General features: G+C 34.2%; 1 protein-coding gene across 1 annotated transcript in view; it reads right to left on the bottom strand.

The window, feature by feature from the left end:
• Nucleotides 1-1,196: 1,196 nt before the first annotated feature.
• The window catches only part of LOC124132819, a 61,897-nt gene continuing 48,730 nt past the window's right edge, over nucleotides 1,197-14,363 (bottom strand). The window contains exon 9 of the mRNA XM_048392472.1: nucleotides 1,197-13,000. The gene's annotated coding sequence lies outside the window, so the exon portion shown is untranslated. The remainder of the gene's footprint in view (nucleotides 13,001-14,363) is intronic.

The following is a 14,363-nucleotide window of genomic DNA, read 5'->3' as shown; positions in this document are numbered from 1 at the left end:
AACCGTTGGCCCGGCCCAGCCAGACTTTTCTTGGCCCGACTTTTAGGCAATCCCGTTTGGAGGCACCAGAACACGGCCTACACCCCCAGGAACATTAGACCGACTGTTACATACGGCGGGGGCTCAATAATGGTTTGGGGGTGTATCTCTCATGATTGCAGGTTACATTTGGTCACTATAAGGGTCAACTTAACAGGGGCTCAGTACATCTGGGATGTTTTGATGCCAATCGTCGTTCTTCATTTTGACAACAACCCTCTTGCTACTCAACCTCAGTACATGGATAACAATGCTAGGCCTCATTGTTCGCATGCAGTCATGGATTACATGAGGGCCAATGCAATAACGACTCTACCCCGGCCAGCAATGAGCCCAGATTTGAACCCCCTTGAACATGTTTGGGATATTCTGGGGCGGCGCATACAGGCACAAGATCCTCCTGTACAAGATTTATGCCAATTGGAAGCAATATTGCATCAGGAGTGGTTGTTGTTGACCCATCAACAAATCCAACGTCTGACTGAGACATAGGGTGAAATGCGTCATCCTGGCACGTAGCGGTTATACCCACTATTGATCTGTTTCACGTGTCATGTCAAGTAGAGACTTTAAGGAACATCAAACATCAAACATAACTCGTTTACTTAATCCTGCAGCTAAGGTAAAAAACAGTACCTGTGTTACCATGATGTTTTTGTCAGTAAATTTCAATCACAACTCACCAATATCTTCTTAATTTGTTGTCAAATGTTTGTTCTATCCGATGACATTGGTATCACCCAGTTCTTGGCTCAGTCTCCCCATGCCATGATTTTTGCCATTTGTAATGGTTCAGAAATAGGGGTGTGCTTAACTTTTTTCTTTGTGTATGTAAGCTGATGAAGTGAATGTAATAGAATAGAATAGGGCTACTGGATCATTAGAATATCTTCTAAAACATTTACTGACACATCAAGTTATGATCGTTTTTCTGAAATTGTTGAGTCACCCTGAGAATTCTGGTGCAGAATTGATCCACATTTATATAACTGCATGTGTATCAAGGGAAGACCATGGTATGTATGGATGGTTACAATGTGTGACCAGCTGATTGGACCTCGTGTTCTCCCAACTGAATAAGTCTGGATCATTTGCTCAGTGAGTAGATCATTGCTGAGGTCAACTCTGCAGGTCAATGAAAAGAAAAATAATATTGCTCAACAGGATAAGGTTTATTAAGAACAAATACTCCTAAGCAATATACAGACAAAAAGCAAAAAACAAAAGATCAAATCAAAATTACATCTAATCAATAAGGGTTGACATGTGTTATAGATTTGACATTACCCTGGACTACATATATATCTATTTTCCCTTCACAACAAGTTCAAAGGATTCATATGATATTTCACATGTATGCATATTGTACACTCAAATAAGTAGGAGTTCAAAAAGCTGTACTAAAGGGTTACAGGTCTGAAACTAAACTGGGCTAGCATGGATATAGTCAACCCCTAATGAAACAGCAAATACCTGTGTATGAGATGTGAGTAACTAACATATTCAAGCATGATATAAATTAAACACTTGACAACCCTCCTAAAATCATGAATATTTACTAAAATATTTATGGAATGTACTCGAAAGGCCTACTAAAGAAATTTCACATATGGATTAAGTATCAATGAATATGTAAATAAAACCACTGTACTGTAAAAATGATGAACAGGACATCATTCTGCATGACCTTTTCACACAAATTTCACTGTCTGACTTAAAAAGATTTGTTTGTATGTAGGGCTGGGACGGGTAACTCGGGTACTCGGGTCGGGTGGGTCCTAAGTAGGACCCGGGTACCCACAGTACTACCCGGTCCCCTGGTTAATCACGTGATATTGTTTAATGACAAAAACTTACTATAACTCAGTGGTTACACTACAAGTCGCTAATGTTCCCATTTGTTTATGACGATGCACACATTCCTTTTGACTTGTAAATGTTTGAGGAAAGATAAAGCTTCAGTCAGCTTCAGTGTACGCATGATTTGATGGTTTCATAAGAGACCATTTATCTATTATATGGTATCTGGTTTCATACATGTATCTAAACAGTTTTAGCCAGGGCTACAGTTAAACTATTCCCAATTAGACATGTGTTACCAACTCTTGAGACCTACAGTGGGTAGGGCTGGGTAATAGGGGGTTGGGTACCGGGGTAGTAAATTTGGACTCAACTCAGCCCTATTTGTATGTTTATCAGGGATAGGTGGCTGTTGACCTGGATTACCCACAAGTTGCAATTAAGTTACAAGATGATCCAGCATTATCCAGCTCTCCACGTACACTGACCTAGTTATCAAATGCTTCATCTCAGATCAGAAACAGCAGTTCACATAAAATATTTCTTGTATAATAAGAAAAGCATTTTATGCAGATACAAAAAGACAGGGGAGCACTTCCCAATTACTAATTCAGTCATGTTCTTACATGATTTTGTGTGAGTGGATGAGTGAGGGAGCGAGTATGGAATTACGCCAGTTTTAGCTGTATTCCAGCAATATCATTGCGGGTGAGACCAAAAATGGGCTTCACACATTGTACCCATGTGGGAAATAAAACCCGGGTCTTCGGCGTGATGAGCGAACACTTTAACCGTTAGACTACCCCACCGCCCCTACATGATTTTGAACAACTATACAAATGACCTAGTTGACACATGTTGTTGAGCTGGTACTGATGTACAGGGCTGTATTAATGAGGATGTGGACATACATATTTATGAGAACTGGGTTTTCTCATATTCAAAGAAGATAATACTTGTGTGAAAAATCTACATTATTATGGTTTGTGTTGTTATTAATATTGTGGAAATTCCATCTGTAAAATTTCTTGAGTAGGCTTGTTATGACAGAAATAGATAAAATATCATTTTCAAGTTCTTTTCCAAGAAATATGTACCTAAGTCAGTGATGACTTACAACAAGAATTTTTGTTAACATCAAATTGACAAAATTTAAGAATTTTCTGTGCCTATCAAATGACGGAATAAAAAAGGCATCCTTAACATGATTAACAGTGTCCTTTAGCTGCAAAAATCAATGTGTTTTAGGAGAGATGTCTTAATTCTTTTATGGAAAGTATGTTATACATGTACTTTAAACAACCATTTACTAAATCATAATACAATTTCAGATAGGAAAGTAGGATGTACATCTCAGCCAACCGAAAATTTCACACGAGGAACAAATAATAAAATCCATAACCCATGATAGCTTGTTTACAGCAAGGGGGTAACAACTAGTATTAATGGAATGTGTCTCCGTCACCGTGTTCCAAAAAAAATTAGCCATCATCTGTTTAACTTTGGTTTATGCCTCTGTGTTTTGTAGATAGTTATGATGAAACATTTTTGTAGTGAGTGAGTATGGTTTTACGCCGCTTTTAGCAATATTCCAGCAATATCACGGCAGCGGATACCAGAAATGGGCTTCACACATTGTACCCATGTCGGGATTCAAACCTGGATCTTCGGCGTGACGAGAGAACGCTTTAACCACTAGGTTAACTGACCACCCAAACATTTTTGTAACTCACTTTGGTAGGTTGATATATATACACATACTGCTGTACTGACAAAAACTATCATCTTTGAATTAATTACTAGTATACAGATGACCTCACTGTCAAAATTACAACATAAAAATGCATGACCAGTTAACTTACCATTGAAGACGTGGAACTTACTCGGCAATCAACTGCTGTTGATTATTTATTTTTATGGTCAGAGGTTCTTCAGAATATCTATTCATCATCTTTTATGTTGTTATGACAAAAAGTGATGTTCTATTGTAGACAATTGATAGGTGAAAAAGTAATCATAGGAAAATCTACAAACCATATAACCATAAAACACATCTAAGTCAAGCATGGAATATAAGATTACAGCAAACAACACCATTAACCTCATTAAAACCTAATGAAGAGACCTGAGAAACAGGTGCTTAGTATTTTCCATTGTCATTTTCTAAACAATATGCTGGTAAGTCAATAAGGTAAATAAAATAGTATCCTTGCTATTTTTTATACATATTAGCACAATGCAAAATACTATGTTTCCCAGGTCTTAAAGTCATGAACAACAATTATGTGGTAAACAAGTCTTGGTTATGATGCAATTATGATAAACAAGGTACAATTATTCCAGGTACAGTTTACAATGTAATAAGGTGAAAGGTTTTCAATATAAGTAATACACACTTATTAGAACTAAATGTAGACTTCACATTTGAAAAGTACAAAAGAAAAAAACTTAAACTGAAGGTCTTGCAACTACTGAATCAGCTATGAATGCTAATCAACAAGTATTAAGCATACTACCGGTATGCATATTCAATTAACCAAAATATATAATTAATTTATTAAAGTGCTACATACATATCTGTAACTTTCACATCACTTTACTTGATGTAAATCATTCACGAAAGACTGATATTACTACTCTATTGATTGATGGTAATTAGATTTTATTATGTTTTATACAGAAGGTATAACTATTTACTGCAACTACGTTGAACAAATCAACAAAGAAGCAAGATGTACAAGAAGTTAACCAAAAGATGTAATTAACTGATCAAATAGCAACATGCATATTTGTATTTTTCAAATGACATTACTATTGTGTGAGTCATCCTGGTGTCTACGTTGCTGACACACATGCAACGTATCATAGCAACACTCCTCCAACTCGTGTATCGGTCATCAGACAACACATGTAGTGCACAGGGCCCCATTCCACATAGCGATCTCAGTGATGCGTAGATTGTAAGCTTATGACAAAGTATGAAAGTTATGATCACCTTGGCGCTAAGATACCTTGTGGAACGGGGCCCAGGCAAACATAATATATCAGTGTGACTTTTGCATGTTCAGAATAGAGGCACATCTTCAAAATCATAAAACAGTACTACCCGGTATAGAAAACATGGAATAATTTTCAGTTTTAAGTATCTAAATATGGCACAAAGTCATTAGATTTCAATAACAAAGAAAACATATATCAATACAGGTAACAGTACATAACTGGCATATAATTACCAACATTTGATGTGTCATTCATATACGTATTTGGCACATTGCACAGAGATGATACAAGATTTGTCTCCCTTACAAGATTTTCTCACTTAGGTTCTTGTCAACTCTCTTCCTTCCATATCTACAGGTCTACAAGGACCTAATGATCAGTCACAGTTCCCTCATCAATATCTACTCCCACATAACACATGCTGCTACACATATTTGTAGCAAGACCTGTTTTGAGCAATATGTACACATTGTTGCAATTTTAGATGTGTCTTCCAAGATGATCATAGGAGATATCCTATATACTGTAACATCGTCATTTTCAATATAATGTGTTATCAAGAACATTTCTATTTCCTACAGTCAACAAGAAACATTAAGAAAATACACACATACAAACTTGAAAGTAATAAAACCTTCTACATGCATTTTAACAACAATTTGTACTTCATATAAAATTCTAAGGTTATTCAGATGTTAACATAATTTGGAGTGGAGACTCCTACTTATATCCACCCTTATATACATTGTATCTTTATACATACATTTATTTACAACATGTCCTTCACTAATACAATGTTAATGGTAAGATAGAAGAGGTTTTGTATATTTATTGTTTTTAAGTCCATAAATCCTACTAGATGTGATATTGATGTTCAATATTTGGTTATTTGGTCAAAATATATTTACAGGTGTATTACCATCACGCCATACACAGTAGAGTCAAATGTTTTACATCAGAAAATTACATGAAACTACAAAGTCATGCAAAAAAACCTGATTCATCAAACTTACTCTCTGTTAACATACTCCTGTACTTGTAGAAATATTTTTTTGAAGTTATCAACTCATATTTACAACATGTAACAGCCATAAGCATTACTCCATATTTACAACAATCCAACTGTCAAAGGTCATGGTGTCCTTATATCTCAATCGGGGAGACCATGTTTATATTCACATATATTGTCTGCTACATCATTTCTACACTATTTAGTAAAGCAGTTTTTCTCAACATTTTCAAACCTTTCACAAGCATGTAATTGATATTAGTACCTGGCAAATGGCAGGTGAGTATAAACTAAACAAGATACCTTGGTGTTTTGTTTCTCAAACTATCATTAAGTTTCTTGCACATGATTGTTTGTATACAAGATCAAATTTCCATCATCCACCAATTGATGTAGATAGTGGGACAGATAGATAGGAACAAATGGTGAAGTCATCTCAGGGGCTGTTGTAGTTGTAGAGAATGGCATCCCTTTGTGGCACCAAAATCCATTATTTTGCACATAAGTTAAAAGGTTCTAATTCTTTCAATACCGGCAAAAGGACGTAATAGGAAAGGTGTTGAACTGAACAGCGCAACTTTGTGACTAAGTTATAATTGGAGAGACTGTCCTTATCATCTGATTCATATTCTCATCAAAATCTGTCTTCAAGGTCATAATCAGCATATCATGCATTTGTAAGATACAAGTATAATAGGTCCATATTTACTTCAAAAGTATTCTTCAAGGTCATATCAACATAGGGTTTATTTACAAGATACTAGTATATTTGGTAAATATTTAGATAAAAATATTCTTCCAGGTAATACTATGGTGTGTTTGTAGAAAACTAATGTATCATGTCTATATTAACATACAGTCATATCAACACAGGGTTTGTGTGCAAGATAGTATATTAGGTCCGTATCTAAAACATGATGCAAAGTCATATGTGTATTTGTTAAGGTAAGAGTACATCAGGTCGATATTTACATCAATGTTATATCATCATGGACATACTGACATAGTGTTTTTGTGTAAGATACCAGTGTATCAGGTCCATATTTACATCAATATCATATCATCAAGGTCATACTAACGTAGTGTTTATTTGTAGGATACCAGTGTTTCAGGTCCATATTTACATCAATATCATATCATCAAGGTCATACTAACATAGTGTTTATTTGTAAGATACCAGTGTATCAGGTCCATATTTACAGCAATATTATATCATCAAGGTCAAACTATAAGTTGTGTTTATTTGTAAGATACCAGTGTATCAGGTCCTTATTTACAGCAATATCATATCAAGGTCATACTAACATACTGTTTATTTGTAAGATACCAGTGTATCAGGTCTATAGTTACATCAATATTACATCATCAAGGTCATACTAACATACTATTTATTTATAAGATACCAGTGTATCAGGTCCATATTTACATCAAAATCATATCATCAAGGTCATACTACATACTGTTTATTTTCAAGATACCAGTGTATCAGGTCGATACTTACAGCAATATCATATCACCAAGGTCATACTAACGAAGTGTTTATTTCTAAGATACCAGTGTATCAGGTCCATATTTACAGCAATATTATATCATCAAGGTCATACTAACGAAGTGTTTATTTGTAAGATACAAGTGTATCAGGTCCATATTTACAGCAATATTATATCAGCAAGGTCATACTAACATAGTGTTTATTTGTAAGATACCAGTGTATCAGGTCCATATTTACAGCAATATTATATCAGCAAGGTCATACTAACGAAGTGTTTATTTGTAAGATACCAGTGTATCAGGTCCATATTTACAGCAATATTTTATCATCATGGTCATACTAACATGGTGTTTATTGCTAAGATACCAGTGTTTCAGGTCCATATTTACAGCAATATTATATCATCAAGGTCATACTAACGAGGTGTTTATTTGTAAGATACCAGTGTATCAGGTCCATATTTGCATCAACATTATATCATCAAGGTCATACTAACGTACTGTTTATTTGTTAGATACAAGTGTATCAGGTCCATATTTACAGCAATATTATATCATCAAGGTCATACTACATACTGTTTATTTGTAAGATACCAGTGTATCAGGTCCATATTTACAGCAATATTACATCATCAAGGTCATACTAACATACTATTTATTTATAAGATACCAGTGTATCAGGTCCATATTTACATCAAAATCATATCATCAAGGTCATACTACATACTGTTTATTTTCAAGATACCAGTGTATCAGGTCCATACTTACAGCAATATCATATCACCAAGGTCATACTAACGAAGTGTTTATTTCTAAGATACCAGTGTATCAGGTCCATATTTACAGCAATATTATATCAGCAAGGTCATACTAACGAAGAGTTTATTTGTAAGATACCAGTGTATCAGGTCCATATTTACAGCAATATTTTATCATCATGGTCATACTAACATGGTGTTTATTGCTAAGATACCAGTGTATCAGGTCCATATTTACAGCAATATTATATCATCAAGGTCATACTAACGAGGTGTTCATTTGTAAGATACCAGTGTATCAGGTCCATATTTGCATCAACATTATATCATCAAGGTCATACTAACGTACTGTTTATTTGTAAGATACAAGTGTATCAGGTCCATATTTACAGCAATATTATATCATCAAGGTCATACTACATACTGTTTATTTGTAAGATACCAGTGTATCAGGTCCATATTTACAGCAATATTATATCATCAAGGTCATACTTGCGTAGTGTTTAATTGTAAGATACCAGTGTATCAGATCCACATTCACATCAATATTATATCATCAAGGTCATACTAACGAAGTGTTTATTTGTAAGATACAAGTGTATCAGGTACTTATTTACAGCAATATTATATCAGCAAGGTCATACTAACGAAGTGTTTATTTATAAGATACCAGTGTATCAGGTCCATATTTACATCAAAATCATATCATCAAGGTCATACTACATACTGTTTATTTGTAAGATACAAGTGTATCAGGTCCATATTTACAGCAATATTATATCATCAAGGTCATACTACATACTGTTTATTTGTAAGATACCAGTGTATCAGGTCCATATTTACAGCAATATTATATCATCAAGGTCATACTTGCGTAGTGTTTATTTATAAGATACCAGTGTATCAGGTCCATATTTACATCAAAATCATATCATCAAGGTCATACTACATACTGTTTATTTTCAAGATACCAGTGTATCAGGTCCATACTTACAGCAATATCATATCACCAAGGTCATACTAACAAAGTGTTTATTTCTAAGATACCAGTGTATCAGGTCCATATTTACAGCAATATTATATCATCAAGGTCATACTAACGAAGTGTTTATTTGTAAGATACAAGTGTATCAGGTCCATATTTACAGCAATATTATATCAGCAAGGTCATACTAACGAAGTGTTTATTTGTAAGATACCAGTGTATCAGGTCCATATTTACAGCAATATTATATCATCAAGGTCATACTAACGAAGTGTTTATTTGTAAGATACCAGTGTATCAGGTCCATATTTACATCAACATTATATCATCAAGGTCATACTAATGTACTGTTTATTTGTAAGATACCAGTGTATCAGGTCCATATTTACAGCAATATCATATCATCAAGGTCATACTACATACTGTTTATTTGTAAGATACCAGTGTATCAGGTCCATATTTACAGCAATATTACATCATCAAGGTCATACTAACATACTATTTATTTATAAGATACCAGTGTATCAGGTCCATATTTACTTCGAAATCATATCATCAAGGTCATACGACATACTGTTTATTTTCAAGATACCAGTGTATCAGGTCCATACTTACAGCAATATCATATCACCAAGGTCATACTAACGAAGTGTTTATTTCTAAGATACCAGTGTATCAGGTCCATATTTACAGCAATATTATATCATCAAGGTCATACTAACGAAGTGTTTATTTGTAAGATACAAGTGTATCAGGTCCATATTTACAGCAATATTATATCAGCAAGGTCATACTAACAAAGTGTTTATTTGTAAGATACCAGTGTATCAGGTCCATATTTACAGCAATATTATATCAGCAAGGTCATACTAACGAAGAGTTTATTTGTAAGATACCAGTGTATCAGGTCCATATTTACAGCAATATTTTATCATCATGGTCATACTAACATGGTGTTTATTGCTAAGATACCAGTGTATCAGGTCCATATTTACAGCAATATTATATCATCAAGGTCATACTAACGAGGTGTTTATTTGTAAGATACCAGTGTATCAGGTCCATATTTGCATCAACATTATATCATCAAGGTCATACTAACATAGTGTTTATTTGTAAGATACAAGTGTATCAGGTCCATATTTACAGCAATATTATATCATCAAGGTCATACTACATACTGTTTATTTGTGAGATACCAGTGTATCAGGTCCATATTTACATCAATATTATATCATCAAGGTCATACTTGCGTAGTGTTTAATTGTAAGATACCAGTGTATCAGATCCACATTCACATCAATATTATATCATCAAGGTCATACTAACGTAGTGTTTATTTGTAAGATACAAGTGTATCAGGTCCATATTTACAGCAATATTATATCAGCAAGGTCATACTAACGAAGTGTTTATTTGTAAGATACAAGTGTATCAGGTCCATATTTACATCAATATTATATCATCAAGGTCATACTTGCGTAGTGTTTATTTGTGAGATACCAGTGTATCAGGTCCATATTTACAGCAATATTATATCATCAAGGTCATACTTGCGTAGTGTTTAATTGTAAGATACCAGTGTATCAGATCCACATTCACATCAATATTATATCATCAAGGTTATACTAACGTAGTGTTTATTTGTAAGATAGAAGTGTATCGGGTCCATTTTTACATTTATATCATATCATCAAGGTCATACTAACATACTGTTTATTTGTAAGATACCAGTGTATCAGGTCCATATTTACAGCAATATTATATCATCAAGGTCATACTAACGAAGTGTTTATTTGTAAGATACCAGTGTATCAGGTCCATATTTGCATCAACATTATATCATCAAGGTCATACTAATGTACTGTTTATTTGTAAGATACCAGTGTATCAGGTCCATATTTACATCAATATCATATCATCAAGGTCATACTACATACTGTTTATTTGTAAGATACCAGTGTATCAGGTCCATATTTACAGCAATATTATATCATCAAGGTCATACTAACGAAGTGTTTATTGCTAAGATACCAGTGTATCAGGTCCATATTTACAGCAATATTATATCATCAAGGTCATACTAACGAAGTGTCAATTTGTAAGATACAAGTGTATCAGGTCCATATTTACAGCAATATTATATCATCAAAGTCATACTAACAAAGTGTTTATTTGTAAGACACCAGTGTATCGGGTCCATTTTTACATTTATATCATATCATCAAGGTCATACTAACATACTGATTATTTGTAAGATACCAGTGTATCACTACTTATTTACAGCAATATTATATCAGCAAGGTCATACTAACATACTGATTATTTGTAAGATACCAGTGTATCAGGTACTTATTTACAGCAATATTATATCAGCAAGGTCATACTAACGTCGTGTTTATTTGTAAGATACCAGTGTATCAGGTCCATATTTACATCAATATCATATCATCAAGGTCATATTAACGTAGTGTTTAATTGTAAGATACCAGTGTATCAGGTCCATATTTACATCAATATCATATCATCAAGGTCATACTAATGTAGTTTTTATTTGTAAGATACCAGTGTATCAGGTCCATATTTAAATCAAAATCATATCATCAAGGTCATACTAACATACTGTTTATTTGTAAGATACAAGTGTATCAGGTCCATATTTACAGCAATATCATATCATCATGGTCATACTAACGAAGTGTTTATTTGTAAGATACCAGTGTATCAGGTCCATATTTGCATCAACATCATATCATCAAGGTCATAATAATGTAGTGTTTATTTGTAAGATACCAGTTTATCAAGTCCATATTTACAGCAATATTATATCATCAAGGTCATACTAACATAGTGTTTATTTGTAAGATACCAGTGTATCAGGTCCATATTTACATCAATATCATATCATCAAGGTCATACTAACGTAGTGTTTATTTGTAAGATACCAGTGTATCAGGTCCATATTTACATCAAAATCATATCATCAAGGTCCTACTAACATACTGTTTATTTGTAAGATACCAGTGTATCAGGTCCATATTTACATCAATATTATATCATCATGGTCATACTAACATACTGTTTATTTGTAAGATACCAGTGTATCAGGTCCATACTTACAGCAATATTATATCATCAAGGTCATACTAACGAAGTGTTTATTTGTAAGATACCAGTGTATCAGGTCCATATTTGCATCAACATTATATCATCAAGGACATAATAATGTAGTGTTTATTTGTAAGATACCAGTGTATCAAGTCCATATTTACAGCAATATTATATCATCAAGGTCATACTACATACTGTTTATTTGTAAGATACCAGTGTATCAGGTCCATATTTACAGCAATATTATATCATCAAGGTCATACTAACATGGTGTTTATTGCTAAGATACCAGTGTAACAGGTCCATATTTACATCAACATTTTATCATCAAGGTCATATTCATGTAGTGTTTATTTGTAAGATAACAGTGTATCAGGTCCATATTTACATCAACATTATATCATCAAGGTCATAATAATGTAGTGTTTATTTCTTAGATACCAGTGTATCAGGTCCATATTTACAGCAATATTATATCATCAAGGTCATACTAACATAGTGTTTATTTGTAAGATACCAGTGTATCAGGTCCATTTTTACATTTATATCATATCATCAAGGTCATACTAAAATAGTGTTTATTTGTAAGATACCAGTGTATCAGGTCCATGTGGATCAAGGTCAGGTCAATAATATATCTAGATTATATCACACATGTAATATGTGTCAACAATGCTATACTTATACTTATGACGAAGATATGCCTCTTTACAAACATTGCATTAAAATGAATCGTTCACTAATTTACAAACACATTTTATGCCTTAACACCAGTCTTCTCTCACTTCATTCCAAGTTTCTGTGTACCTAAAAAGAAACAAGATGGCCTCTTGCAAGAACATCAACCAAAAGGCATATAATAAGAATAGAACCACAAGGCTCTGTGGCTCACCTGAATGTTTCTTGAATATTGGATTATGCACATGGTAAAGGTCATACTAAGAGGATAAAATGATAAACATGAAAATAAAAAGCTCTCAAAGTTGACAGGGTTACATAGAGCATTCGTTTACCGAAATTCAAAGAAATTTGTTTGTTTGTTTGTTGTTTAACGCCGCACTCAGCAATATTCCAGCTATATGACGGCGGTCTGTAAAGTAATCGAGTCTGGACCAGAAAATCAAGTGATTGACATCATGAGCATTGATCCATGCAATTGGGATCGATGATATGTATCAACCAACTCAGCGAGTCTGACCACCCAATCCCGTTAGTCGCCTTTCACGACCAGCACAGTCGCCTTTACGGCAAGTATGGGTTGCTGAAGACCTATTCTACCCCGGATCTTCACGGGTTTCAAAGAAATTTGAGATAGGTGAAGGCAGTGAGCTTAGTCGGGGACAGAGATGTTGGGTCATGTTCGTTACACTCTAACTGGTCAGCAAAACAAATAGCAGTACAGGCTTCAAGTCAAGGATCATCATGGACTATGGTGGTGCCTCAAACAATCAGGATATAGAAAACAGGTGGTGAAGAAAATTTTCCTCATGATTGCAGTGCATATGGAGAAAAGAGTTGAGTGGTGCAACAAAGGAAAAGATTTTCTAACATGATTTTCATCAATGAATCCAAGTTTCATTTGTTTCGGATATCAAGAAACAAGAAAACAGTGGTCTCCTCTATTTCTAGTTCAGGTGGGTAAATCAGTGGAAGGGAATTGGATATTTGCTAGTTATTGAACGATATCAGATCATATATGAATACAAAATGCCATTTAGAAAGTTGTCAAATGTAACAAATGTTATATTTGGGATAACACTTTCTCACAGATTCTCGTACTTTTTGGAGTTGAGTCCCGTCCGGGATTCAAACCCACACTTGCCAGAGTGAGGCACCGAATCGCCAGCACACAAAGTCAGTGATCTAACCCACTCAGCCACCACAAAAAGTGTCTGAGTGGGTTATATAACATTTGTTACATCAGATCATATAGCAGAAGCTTAATATTAAGTTAAACTTCTTGACCAAATTACCTTGTTTTGATTTTGCCAATCCAAACAGAAATTCCAATGTATATGCATAAAGAAACAGATGCATAAAGAAACAGATGCGCAAGAAGGGGAGCACAATTGGTGCCCTTGGGTGGGGTTGGGGGCCTACTTCTTGCTTTAACAACAAATGGTGATGGACAAACAGGTCAGGACATAAGCTCATTTGACCTCCAGTCTGA

Source organism: Haliotis rufescens, unplaced genomic scaffold, assembly GCF_023055435.1.
Source record: "Haliotis rufescens isolate VD_foot unplaced genomic scaffold, xgHalRufe1.0.p SCAF_11, whole genome shotgun sequence".
In the NCBI taxonomy this organism is placed as follows: domain Eukaryota; kingdom Metazoa; phylum Mollusca; class Gastropoda; order Lepetellida; family Haliotidae; genus Haliotis; species Haliotis rufescens.
Note: the sequence above shows the minus strand (reverse complement) of the source record. Positions and strands in the feature narration are given on the sequence as shown.